The 13,593-nt window shown below is 47.2% G+C and overlaps 1 protein-coding gene across 1 annotated transcript in view; it reads left to right on the top strand.

Annotated features, from left to right (window-relative positions):
* The window catches only part of CLDN14 (claudin 14), a 65,141-nt gene that overhangs the window by 27,703 nt on the left and 23,845 nt on the right, over positions 1-13,593 (top strand). Inside the window, exon 2 of the mRNA XM_019658623.1 lies at positions 1,290-1,427. The gene's annotated coding sequence lies outside the window, so the exon portion shown is untranslated. The remainder of the gene's footprint in view (positions 1-1,289; positions 1,428-13,593) is intronic.

Here is a 13,593-nt window from a genome sequence, read left to right as displayed (position 1 = left end):
CTCTCAGGGCAATCACGCCTTAAACAGATGTTGGCATTCAGACCTGCTGAGAGTGTCAATGAACATCATCCCAGGCTCTGGTGGGCTCCTTGTACTCCTGAATCTGCCGAGCTTCCTGTAGTAGCCGAGGAAATTACCATTGTGATGGAGCAAAGGAAAGAAACACCTGTCTCCCAGATGTGCTCTTGGCGTTGGGGAGGACTCTTAGAAATGGGACTTCAACAGAAAACCTGGAATGATGAAAGGAAATCAAGCTATAGGAATGAGGCCGAAATTAGTTTGTGTTCCTCGGCTGATAACACACAAGGGGAACCTTTCTGATCAATCATTTTAATTAATGTTGACTATGAAAGCTCTGGCCCCTATCACTAAGAAGTCTACAGTTGAATTGGGGAAATAGGGCCTCCACATATGAAAGTTGGACAATGTGTAATCAAGACCAAGTAAACGCCTGTGATGGGTTCAGAGGGGAAATCCGTTGAAATGGCAAGGCTGTGCTTCCAAGCAGGGCTGGTAATCTGCCTTGGTATGCTCTGAAAGGATTGTGCTTGACCAAAGCTGTTCACTTATGAAAAAACACAAGCTATTCTCTCTGGGAACCCAGCCTGGATGTCTTTGCTGACTTGTATGCCTTATACATGTCTCCCCCTGTTGAGGCTCTCAACCTGCCTCCCTCTGTGTTTCTAGCACCTTCCTTACTTTTAAATACCCATGACCATCAAAGACCTTGATTACCCTTGTTCCTTGTTCCTTCTCCTACATCCACTCCCTCGCCCTAGTTTATTGAGACAAACATTGCTGGCAGGTGGAGAAGATAGAATCAGGAGAAAACCTAGATACCTCTTGTTAAAAATGATTAAGAGGGTTTGTAATAAGTAGGTCAGAGCACGACCTGAGGGATTTGGCTGGGACACCATACCCCACCCCATTCCCTGGTACTGGTGTCCCCAACACCCCATGTAGGTGTTTCCGTAGACAAATATTTTTTCAGGCCAACATTGATTTATATGGCAGCAGAACTTGGGATTCAAAAGGGAAAGATGAAACCTTCACAGCAACTTGGGGTTTTCTTTCAAGAGGACTTTTCTCCACAGAGCGTTTAGTTTTAACTGGTAATTAAAGATGGGCAAAACAGTCCTGGAAAAATGGGTTTTCCTCCTCTCCAAGCCTGTCTCTCCTAGAGAAACAAGCACAGGCATGGACATGGGGCCGCCCTCCTAACTAGAACCAACTGCTCCTAATGGTTTACGGTCTGGTCCACTTCAATTTCTCATGTGTTACCTTTCCAGGAGGTGCAAGGCCCAGCAATCTGGACGCAGGCCAAGGAGCGAAGAACTGTTGAAGTCCAAGTCTCTGCTCTCCTACTGACACCAGCGACCACCCAGCCCAGCCAAACCATATGGCCTCTTGTTTTCCTGATGTATGAGGTGGGTAGAATGCGTTTCCCCAAAAAGAGGACTCCAAGGGAATAGTTAAAATCTGTAAACACGTATCATGATAATTATTATTCTAGTTTCTAGTTAAAAACTGAACTGGCCAAATGGAAAGAAAATACCAGCACTGCCTCTGAGGGCAGCTACCTTTGCTTTTCCGGTATTTCCAGTCTGACTGGTGGGAGAATGTCCTGGAAGCTGAGTGCTTGCTAGGCCTGAACCCGCAGCTGTGCTCACCGCATCTGAGGATGACCAAGAATCTAACTGAGCCCTGGATATATAACTGGGCTCTGGCTGTCTACACCCTTCGCTGTCGTAGAGGCTGGACATCCCCTGTGAGACCCAAGGGGATGCAGCATGTCTACAGCAGGGTAAACCTTTAAGTTCTTTGGGGATTGCCAGGCTGTGTAGGTGATGGGTAAACAGACGTTGGTTACTAAGTTGTCAATCTAAAACCAGTGCGTCCAGGGAGTGAGTACTGCTTTCCTCAAGAGAAAAACCTCTGGACTTCTGAGGTTGTTACAGAGAGAAAATTTCTGTGGGACAGCAGTCCCTCTAAACAGTGAACCTGCCCCCACCGCCACATTTATCTTCTTCATGGGAGACCCTCAATAGATACCTCAGCCAGCTCACCAGGGCTCCCTTTCTCTGGGTCCAAAGAATTCCATCCCATCCCGACAACTGCTTCCATGTGGAAAACGGCACAGCCAAGCGTCTACCATTCTCCTATTTAGCCCAAAGTAGGACCTCAGACCATTCTCCCTGTGGGTTTCCGGTCTGAGCTTTGGCCTCCTCCCAAGATGGCCAGCACCAGAAGTGCCCATAGCCCCCACCAGCAGAGCGAGAGCTTCCTTCTGCTCCACCGAGAAAAGTCAGGACGTGACACAGGAAGCACAACAGCCATGCCCAGGGCCAGGTGGAGACATTATAACAGTGTGACACTGTTTAAACGGGTGCTTTTAAAATATCTGTTCAATATTTACTTAGAGGAAAGGCTGGGTGCTCTAAATAAATAAAGGAAGGGCTCAACCGGAAGAAAGGCTTGGGGAGGGGGGGCAGTCTCAACTTCTCCCCCACCTCCAGAGAATTCATTTGTGGCCCTAAATTTGCAGCCCCCTCTCAGCAAAACAAAAGCCCCACAATTGAGGGCACCCACTTGTCTCAGAAGGCAATACCCTGGTGAAGCCTTCAGAACCCCCCATTCCAGGCCCTATTCAAGTATGCCTTCCCCTCTCCCTCACTATCCCCACCCCCACCCCCCCAGGGCAGTCTGGAAAAGACTAACGTCTCTGTATCTTGCTACCGTTTTCAGTGCTATTGCAGCCCTTAAGCTGGCCCACCTGGCTGAGAGGAAGTGTGGTTTCTTTTCAAGTGCGCTGGGAGGCCTGAGCCCTCTGATGTTCCTGGAGGGGGTGGCTCTGTGCTTGCCTGCCCCCTGCCCATCACTCCTGGCAACCTGGGGCCTCCCAACCATATGTCAGGCCATGACATAGAAGGTGCACAGAAGTTAGGAAGGATTGCTCTTTGGGTCTTTATAAGCTTGATTCTGGCTTCTGCGTTGACACCCCCTTCACATGCTCGCGGTCATCTCTCCCAGGCTTGCAGTGCTGCTTATGACACGCATTCCAGTTGCAAAGGAGTCCCCCCCTGTCCCCCGTGACTCCCTGAACCTCAGCCTCTGCTTCCTCCACCACTCCCGTGAAGGCAACTTGAGCTGCCTGGACACTGGCTTTTTGACATCCAGCGTAATATTCTTCCTTGGTCTCTTTGAGTTCAGAATGAGGGCACGAACACCTTTTACATGCAGCTATGGGTCAGATCTGTTCCCGAGAACGTGAAATAAGTGGCAGGAAGAAAAGGCCAAAAGAGTAAGCAGCGCCAAACACTCTCAGCTCCAGACAGCACTGGAAATGCTCTTTAGCTGAGAGGTTTATAGCACAGTGTGCTGTGCCGAAGGCCCCAAAGTGGAAGGGACCCTCCATTCCCCGGCTCCCATGGACTGAGAGTGCAGAGTGTGTGTGTGGAGGGGGAGTGGGGCGGGGGTGGGGGGCAGTAGTAGTTATATGTAACTTTTAAGAAAAGTGTTTCCAAAATCAATAGTATCGTAACAATCGGTGCTGTGTGGGGTAGAATTAAACGGGAAATCTGTGTGTCCCATTGGTAAAACGTAACAGCATGACTGGTAGCTGAGACACTCCCTCTGTTTATGAAGTAGGGCCAGGCAACAATTTTTCATTTAGTTAACCAACCCAGTCTCCTTTCTGCCCCCTCCGTTTCCACATAGTAATTAAATAGCTGGGCTTTTTCACCTGGTGATGGCCATGCTGACTGGAAGCCTTGAGTCCCCTGCCACATACGTTCCTCTGGGTTTATGGGGTCCCCTGAGGTTGGTGCTGAATGTTACTAAAAAATATTCGCCGGCCATGGAGGAGAACAATCTAGGAGTTGTGGGTTTTTTTCTTTGTCGATGTCTCTTGACCTTTAGAGCAGGACCATTTATGCAACCCCTTGTTTCAGGTTACGTCTTTGGCTGACTAAGAGTTGCCATTTCTTATAATTCTTGATACTCTGCAATAGGTACTATTAAATAGGCACCTATTAAATAATACGTATTTTTAAAAACGTATAGCAGGGTGTGATATTAGAAATGAAAGCACTTCTCCCCAGTCTTGACCCTAAGCTCTAATTCCCAGGAGTGACCACTGGGAACAGCTGCTTAATGCAGCATTTAGAAGCATTCTCTGCATGACCAAAATGCATATGCTTCCTTTTTACGCAAATAGGATCATGCTGTATCATGACTCTTCTACTTGCTTCCTTTACTTAAAATTGTGCCTTGGAACTCTATCCACATTAGTACTTAGAGAAGCATTTAATCTTTTAATGGTGCATACTGCTCTGTTATGTGGGGTGCCATAAGTTAACTAGCATCTTATTGAAGGATGTTTAGCTTTATCCAGTTTTTTTTCTCTCTCACACAAAGAGTAAATGCATATTGGATATTGTGTTATGGATATCTGCTTGCTTTAAGAGTATAACTGTAGGAAGATTTTTTTTTCTAGCAGAAAAACAGCTGGGTTAAAAAGTATTCACAATTTGCACTTTGATCCTTATTACCAAACTGCTTTCCAAAAAAAAAAAATGCCAGCAGTAGGACAATGCCACAGGGCATTTTTTAGAAAACGCAAAATGGCCAACTCAGTTATCCATAAATGGAAATCCATGGTGTTTTAAGCATCCTTTCTGTCAATGCCAGCTGATTTGGGCTGGATCAAGCCAAGAAGGAATTTAATTACAGACTTCTCTCTCTCTCTCTGCGTTTCTCTTCTGAAGCTAAATATGTAAGATTTGGGCAGTCCCGAGTGGTTTAGTATTTTCTTTTCACAGCAGCCACATGAGTCCCTCTTGTTCCAAGGTCAGTTTTAGACTTGCTGTTGTGTGTATGCGTTGGTCAAGCTGGGTGATGGTGCAGAGTCTTTGAGCCTTGAGGAGCTCGAGGGGTTGGGGGGTTGGGAGGTAGTGGGGTTGTTCTAGGGTGAGGTGCCAACGGCAAGCTCAGAGGCTGGTCCTTCCCGAGGTGGGCTGTTCTTAGGATTTACTCCTCTGGTCATCCTGTCCTTCACAATCAAAATACTCCCATTGGCAGCCCTTTTCTATGTATGTTGTCCACTTGAAAATTATTACAGTAAGGGATTCGATAGGGCATTGTCCTGGGGTTCCCTCCTCTACAGCTCGGGGTGCGCTTTCTGTAATGCTTCCCAAGCTATCTGGGGTGAAATACTACTTTTAAAAAAAATTTCCAATCTCTTATAGACTGATACTTTTGCAAAATATTAGAAATATTGAATTACTCAAAAAAATGAAAAATAAAGACATACAAAATATAAGCTAAATTTCTTTTTGTTAGATTTAACAGCCAAAATGACTTTGTTATTTTGCTATACAAGTTTTGAAATGCTTACTCTCAGTTTCTGTTCTCATCTCATTGGAGATCGGGAACAGTTTGAGTGGCACTGCTCTATACATGTCTCCAGGAGTTTCTGCAGGCTTCCTTTTGACCCTAAAGCCTGTATAGTTTTGCTGGGAGAGCGATTCTCATCCAACAAGGAACGTTGTCCAAGTTTTCAGCCACGGAAGCCCTGGGTCAATCCCCAGGGTTAACACTGGGCTTGGGTTTAAGCTCGGGGCCCTGTCCTGCTGACCCCACTTCCGCTTCCCACCCAGCGTTTCCTGGGAAGCAGGAATTCGACTGTGCAGAGTACCATGCGTGATCTGCTGCCTTCAAATTAGGAGACATGATATTCTTCCCTTCGAGTTTTACTTTTTATTTGATTTAAGTCAACATCAGCCTTCTTATTATTGTCTCTTCTCTATATCCCACTGCAGAAAGATGAAATGTGAAATCTGGGCATGTGGATAAAATGGAAGCAATAGTACTTTTTCTATTGCATCAAGCCATTTGAATGATTCAATTCACTTTTTAAATAATTATACACTTTGTGAAATACTTCGGATAGGTCTTAATAGAAGCGGAATAACAAGCAGTGACTTCTCAAAATATGAGATTTTTTGAAGTCTTTTGTATTTAAAAGGGGCGGCCCATTTCAATTTTAAATATTTTGAGAAAACTGGTTTTCAGATTTCCCTTTGTAACCTGAAGTAGCAGATCACAGCGACATCTAGTGGAAATTAGTGATATAACAGTTGGAGTCGACGGCAGAAAAATTTCAATATAGCTACTTTTTAAGTACTGTATTTCATCAATTATAAGACTCAGATGTTTTCTAGTTTTGAAAATTTTTGAAACTTGGGTGTGGCTTGTAATATATGGCATATCATAGTTCAATTAAAATTTTTTTCTTTCTCAGTGATACTTTGTCTTACAACTGTTGACATCTCAGTTTCGTCAAAACAGGATTTTTCGTATGAAACTTTGTAGGATGTTCATTCAGTCACTACTTTTAGTAATATTTATTGAGCACCTATTTTGTATATGTAACTTATTGGCTCACTGCATGTACTATATTCACTGCATATATTTTAATTGCAAATATTCAAAACTCTTAATTGTAATGCATAATGTAGATCTTTGTCCTTTCTGATACAGTAATGCATTGATATTAATCAGACTTAACTCCATGAGTTTAAAAATTCAGTATTGCCCAGCAGTTCTCAATACTGGCTACCTGCAGATTTCTAAACTGTAACTGGCCAGACCACACTTCTCAGATCTGGTCCAACTGGTCTAGGGATGGGGCCCACATGTCAGGAATTTTTAGAAGCTTCCCAGGCTTTTAAATTCTAATGTGCAGCCTGGGCTGAGAACTTTTTCCTTCATTCAAGCCAGATGCTTTCAAGATTATATAGATTTTTTTAATAGTTGACAAATAGTCGGTGTTTTGTTTTATAATAAACAACTCTTGTTTCTTATAGCTATCATAATTATGAATGCAAAGAAACTCTACTTATTAAAGCGATAATGGATAACACTGAAATCATGATACTTAAGAAAAAAATTATTCTTAAAAACGTCATCACTTAGCATTCCTCAAATAACGTACAGCTTGCATTTGGTTCTTACATACTTATTCACTCAGTGCTGTTTGAAGTGAGCACCACAACAAGATCAGGAATGCTGATGAAGTGTAAAACAGTAGCTATAAAATTTACAAGATGCCACAGTAACATACCTTTAACAGACCATAACCCTCTCAAGTAAAGCTTATCCACTAAGGAAAAAAAGTCCTACGACATGATTTCCTTGGAATCCTCTTTCCTCAGCTGAGCGCAAACTCTGTGAATTCCAGGACTGACCCCTAAGCATACTACACGGATTGTCCAATTGCTCTTGACCTTGGTAGAATTCCAGTAAAATGTGAGACCTCATCAGAGCACATTGGAAATCCACATAGTATTTCACGGGCAACAGCTTGGAGAAGCGAGCACCCAGTTCATTTCCGGGCCCTACCACTTGCTAACTTTGTAATCTTGTACAAGCCATTCAAGTCGCCAAATCTCTTGGTCCCCAATATGCACATCTGGGGTAACAACACCAACTTCAGCTATTGTGGATATTAGAGTCGTTTGTAAACATGGAACGTAGGATGGGCTGCCCGTGCAATAGCAATGACTGTGACTTGGGGCTGTTTTTCCTTCCTGCTTTTAGCTCAATTGCAAAAAGCCAGGAGACGGTGTTTTCCAGCATCTTGAAGGCAGCACAGCACCATTCACCCCTCCCGGCCAGACTCTTCCAGCCTCTACAGCTGTGGGGCACAAGGTCTGTGTTTAAACAATAGCTTAGCCCGCTTTGGGTTCCTTGGATGTAATCAAGGAACCCAAAACATGGGCTTCTTTTCCATGGGACTTTTTTTCTACCCAGTGTTCTCTCACAGCTGAGTAACAAAGTCCTAAAATACTCTCACTTCAGTCTTCCTGTTTCCACCAAAACAACTCCTACCCAGGGCCAGGGGCTGGCTGGGAGCCTGGTGAGTGTGTGTCCCTTCAAACAGAGAGGACTGTGGGTCTTGACTAAGGTCCAGGCTGCTGATAAGAGAGAATAACGGAGCCTGCAGTTGCCACTGATCGATCACAACGGTGACCATGTGGGGCGGGAGGACAGGGTCCATGTCAACACAACCGAAAATGTGGAAGGGAAACAGCACGAAGGGGATCTTCAGGTAGGAAACAGGGGGGACCTGGGCCCATTCCCTAAAGCCCAGAAGTTCCATTTCATCAGTCTCAGCCCCAAGTGTCCCAGATTCCACCCAACACCCACGCCTCTGAGCATCGCCCATCCAGGGTCAGGTGACAGTGGCCACATCCCAAAGGTCCTACTTATATTCTGATTGCATCTTAAGCGGTTTCTACCACCCACACTAGTGAATCTCAATCGTGCTCTTCACTTTTGTGTGTGTGGAGGAAAGGTGATATGGGCAGAAACTCCCTGCAGATATGTCACTATACGTCTGTAACTTGCCTCACTTTTCATTTTGCTCATATGCACTGGGCAGACAGGCCTACTGCAAACAGGGGCTGCCTTAGGCGAACTCTTTCAGCCCTCGGCTGGACCACTGTTCTTTCCTCTCTGAGGTAAGGAAAGAAGGCAGGGGTATGTCAACACGCACAGAAGGCACGCGTGTCGCCGAGAAGGCATGGTGCTGCGTTGCAGCCCCACTACCCGTTTATTAGCTGGTCACCTTGGGTCACACACTTAACCCCTCTGAGCTTGTTTTCCTCATCACTAAGTGGGATCTAATAATACCCATTACACTGAGTTTTGTATGAATTTTAGTGCAGTTTCAATGAAACGATGTACATGAAACAGCTGGCACAGAGATGACAAGTATTAAAATATAACATGACATCTATTTGAAGCTTCAGCATAAATATCAAGAGGGATCAGCAATTTATTATTGAAAGGTGGTTAAATTGTATAAAAGACAAGGAAATATGTAAGCAAAAATAAGATCTTAAAATTTTGAATATATCACCTTCTGGGGAAATAATCCTTTGGACCCTGTTGTGGGTCAGGCACTGCTGGACAGGTCACATTGTCCCCAGGCTGCTGCGAGAGACTGGACGCTGCAAAGTCCAAGGCAGCCGGATGCCCAGCCTGACCTCAGGTCCCTCCAGGCCAAGAAGGCAGTATGGACAAGTACAACTCAGCACCTCCCAATGTTTCATTTCAATTGCCTACCCCCTGATTCCTGTTAGGCCTGGTGTTGGGCTCCTGGATATGGGACCGTGTGCTAACTTGCAATAAATAGACTAAAAAGCGGGAACTTTGCAACTAAGCCAAGTCAAACACTGCTGTGAAAACCTATCCTGAGTTGCCCTGAGGTGTTTCCAAAAGCAAGGTAAATATTATAAATGAGGAGCATGCTGTGATTCTCCCCCTTGGGGAGACCAGCATGGGAAGACAGGGGAACTCTGTTTGAGGCCGGGACAGGCTCTGGGCTCGACACTGCCCACGGGTCACTCAGGAGACCCCCTGATTCTCTCCACTGGCCCCCGATTTGTGAGAATCTGCCTTGGGATATCATTCACGGCAGACCTGGTGGCAACTGATGACCTAGGAAGCACTAAGTCATTTTTGGCTTTGCCCTCGCTGGCTCTATGAGCGATAAGAAGTCACCAGTTTGCCTTCAGCTCCACTAGTGCATCTAAAATCAATATTCATTATCCACGTGTCTAGATCCACGATTCTCAACTTTACCATGTGTAAGATTCGCCTGGTTTGGAGGCAGGGCTGATGTAAAAACACAACGCCCCCCAAACCCACCTCCTCAAATTCTGACTCAGTAGGCCTGGGCCAGAGCCCTGGGGCCTACCTTTTAATAAGCAGCCCTACCGAAGCTGAAACAGGCGACCTCAGGTCCACCTGTAGAAACGCTAAACACGGATACAGCAACTCAAGTCTAACCCCGGTCGTGCTGTGCTCACATCCCAAATAGACTGAATCCCTAGTGGCTCACTCTCTGTAGGAACCAGGCCCATAGAGCAGAACGGTTGCCTCTCTGTATGTTTTAAGTGAAAACTGACTGAGTCTTCTGAGTCCCTGGATTGGGCGGTGGGGGCAGAAGCGCAGATGTGTCATCATCTTGGCTTTCAAATAGCCTAAAACCTACCTGGGGGAAAGGCTTGTTGGGGAAACACCAGCGAGTTGGAGAAGCAGCAAGGAATTCAGAGACGGTGGGACTTCCACGAGAGCATCACTCTCAGGGCTGGGACCAGGAAGACAGCAGGGAATTCCATTCCATGGAACAAGTATGGATGGAGACCTACTGTGTGCCGGCACAGTGATCCAATGGGCAGAAGCGGCACTGGGAGGAGGGACGAGCCGGCTGGAGGGGAGGAGGAGAGCATTCTGACCGGGGGCGGTGGACGGAGGGCAGAGAAGGGAAGGGCTGGGAGATGTGGAGGGTGGGAAACACAGCAATAGTAGGACAATGCATGTTATGCGGTGCAGAGGGCTCTTGAAATCTCAGGTGGAGTTTAGTCTTGATTCAATAGGTAAAGGGCGCATGGGTTTTCTACAAGGAGCAGAATATTAAGAGAAGCGCTTTTCCTGGAACAGACGAGAAAGCTACTGGGACAGGCGCCATCAGAGATAAGACGAGCTGTGAGGCTGGGGGCTGCCATGGATGAATTCCGTGGATTTCACTGTCCGTGGAGAATGGGCATGTACTGGGTTGAATCGCGTCCCCCTCCCCAAATTCACGTCCCTTCTAGAACCTCAGAATGTGACCTCATTTGGAAATAGGGCCGTTCCAGATGGAACTAGTAGAGTTAAGAGGAGGCCATACTGATGTGAAGTGGACTCTTACTCCAATACGACTGGTGTCCTCATAAGAAGAGGCGAAAAGACACACAGAAAAGGAGGAGGATGGCAGACACAGGGACTGGGGTGATGCTTCTGCGACCCAAAGAACACCAAGGATTGTGGGCACCAGTCCCACCAGAAGCTGGGAGAGCAGCACCGCCCCGTTTTTCTCTCAGAGCCCCCAAGAAAGAACCGACCCTACCCACACCTTGACCTTGGACTTGTAGCGTGGACCTAATGACAACTTAATTTCCAACTTTTAGCCTCCAGAACTGTGAGAGAATAAATTTCTGTTGTTTTAAGCCACCCAGTTTGTGGTTACTTGTGAGCAGCCCCAGGAAACTTATGCAGGAGACCTGAGGAAGAAAAGAAGGTGAAGACAAGTGTCTTGGGCGTGAAGAACAGTAGGGCACTGGCAGAGCCCGCCGAGGCGGGGCTGAGCCCCAGGGATCCCGGCAGGCATCGACTCTCCCTCCAACAGTGTCCGCCGAGGACAAGGGGCCAAGTCTGCTGTGGAGGAAGTGGTGGGCTCAGCAGCCCCCCACTCTGAGCTCTCTGCACACCGTATTCCCTCTGCCACGGTTTCCTCAGCAGGTAACACAGTAGCCATACGCTTAGGAAAGGGTTCTGAGCCTCCTCCGGAAATGAAAGAATGTTTCTGGTTATTAAATGCGTGCCAAGTGATTGTAAAAGGCAGGCCTTGTTTTCCCATTTAGGTGTGGGGTTGTTTCAAAGAGAAAGCACCATGCCCACATTTTCCCCACGAAATTATAGTCCTGGGCTTCCACTATAAATTCAGAACTGGAGAAGGCTGAAGACAGAATGGCCTCATTCACACGAAAACTCTAAAGGCTAGTTTCCCATGCTTTTCAGGGTTCCCTGGACCCCTAAACCCGTGTGTGTCATGGCACTTACTTCTCGAGGCTTGCCATCACTGATACCATCTCTCTGTCTCTCCCCCTCCATCCATGACATTTCCTAAAAGCACCCACACAAAGGTCACACCCTTCTGCTCTATCAGGGCCACTTACACACACCGTGACTGTGCAAGTCAGGAAAAAAAGGCGCCTCATCCAGATGGGTGTATTGTAAAAAGACACCCCTGTCTGGGTGGCTGAATTACAAAAAGTGCCCCTGCTGAGTGAGCCACTTGAAGAAAAGGACATGACCCCTCCAATGGGGAGTGAGGCTTGGCCAGCTGAGCCCTGGTTGAGTTTCAGCCCCTGTGAGGTCCACGTTTGCACAGGCAGCTGCAGCGTCAGGATTGGGCCCAATCCAGATCCGAGGTTTTTTGATCATCCCTTTGTTGGAGCAGAAGGACCCAGCTGAGGGGTGCTCCAACCTTTCTCTGGGCGGCCTTAGGCTCCAGCTAGTTCCTGTGCGTGTGTCTGTCTTTTCCAGGGTGGAGGTGAAGGAAGCTTTGCTGTCAGCCTCATCAGATTTCACGTTCCCATCACCTAACAGTGCTCAGCATATACTCACCACATGGTGGTGGAACTTAAATGCACCTATCCAGTTTGAGACCGGAAATCTGTCTTTTATCTCAGCCAACCTGCCGCTGAACGAGTATGTTTCCTACTGGTGGTTCTACTGGCCTCTAATAGCTCAATCCAGACAAGAGAAGTGAAATCAGACCAGCTGGAAGGAAAGGTCAACCGCTAAGCCTCCAGGACCAGAGGGAAGGCAGTATTATTACTATTATTATTACTATTTTACGTTTTTCCCTTCTCTCCCTGCTCACACTTCTCTGGCTCACAAAATCATCCTCGCCCTGTCAACAATGTCACTCTGTGCTGTCACCACCAGTGGCTGGGGCTGAAGAGTGACCACCACGGAGAACCATCGCCCCCATCCGTTTCCTTCAATAGGACCCTGAAAGCAGCAAAGGAAATTAAACCACAGCCCCCACGAGGCCGCCCCAGCGATGGCGCCCCTGGAATAATTTCCACGTCGCTGGCAGCAGATCGGGAGCTCGGCTCATAACTTAGTCCTTGGAGGGTGGATGACGCAGGTGTCTCCAGGTGGTTGGGACCCTGGTGGGGGCAGTTAAGGTGACACATGTGACCTGCGAGGGGGAACAATGTCTCAGTTACAGGGCAATGAAATAAGGAGTGATTTCTCAGCGTCGTTCCAGCTTTCCCGGGCTGAGGTCAGGCCTTTTCGGGGATTTGTGGGAAACCTTTGAAGTTCGGTATTTTCACAGCTCTGGCTGGGCCTGCCTGAGTTTGCTGAATGATAAGAGTTATTGGAGATATGAAAGATCAATTCGAGAGGAAGAGAAAAGAAAACCGACATGGAGCCGCTTCCTGTTGGAGAGCAAAGAGAGTCTGTGTTTTCTGGGTCTCCTTTCCCTCCTTCTCGATTGGGTGGAGGGAGCCCTGAACGAATGGGGAGCATTTGCTCTTAGGGCTGCGGGTCAGTGATTTAAACTAGGAAGGGGGGGCCTGAGGCCTCTGGGGCCCTGACTTCCCACCTGGTTGTAAATATGCCGGAATGTGCTCTCAGGAGAAAGGCTTCTAAATCCGCTTAGATTGAGCTCCCTCCTTCCGAAACCTTAACTTCTACAGTGCGGTGTATTTTGGCTTCCTGAAGGCTGCCCTAACAAAGTACCACAAATGGGGTGATTTCAAACAACCGAAATTTATTCTCTCACAGTTCTGGAGGCCGAACATTGGAAATTCAGCTGTCGGCAGGGCCCTGCTCGCCCTGAGGCTCTCGGGAGAATCCCACCTTGCCTCCTCCGGCTTCCGGTCGGTCATCGCCACCAGCCCTTGTATCCCGTGGCCTGTGGCAGCATCACTCTCATATCTGTCTCTGTGTTCACGTGGTGTCCCCTCT

This window comes from Hipposideros armiger, unplaced genomic scaffold, assembly GCF_001890085.2.
Source record: "Hipposideros armiger isolate ML-2016 unplaced genomic scaffold, ASM189008v1 scaffold_285, whole genome shotgun sequence".
NCBI classification, from domain to species: domain Eukaryota; kingdom Metazoa; phylum Chordata; class Mammalia; order Chiroptera; family Hipposideridae; genus Hipposideros; species Hipposideros armiger.
This window is presented reverse-complemented; position numbering and strand designations above follow the sequence as displayed.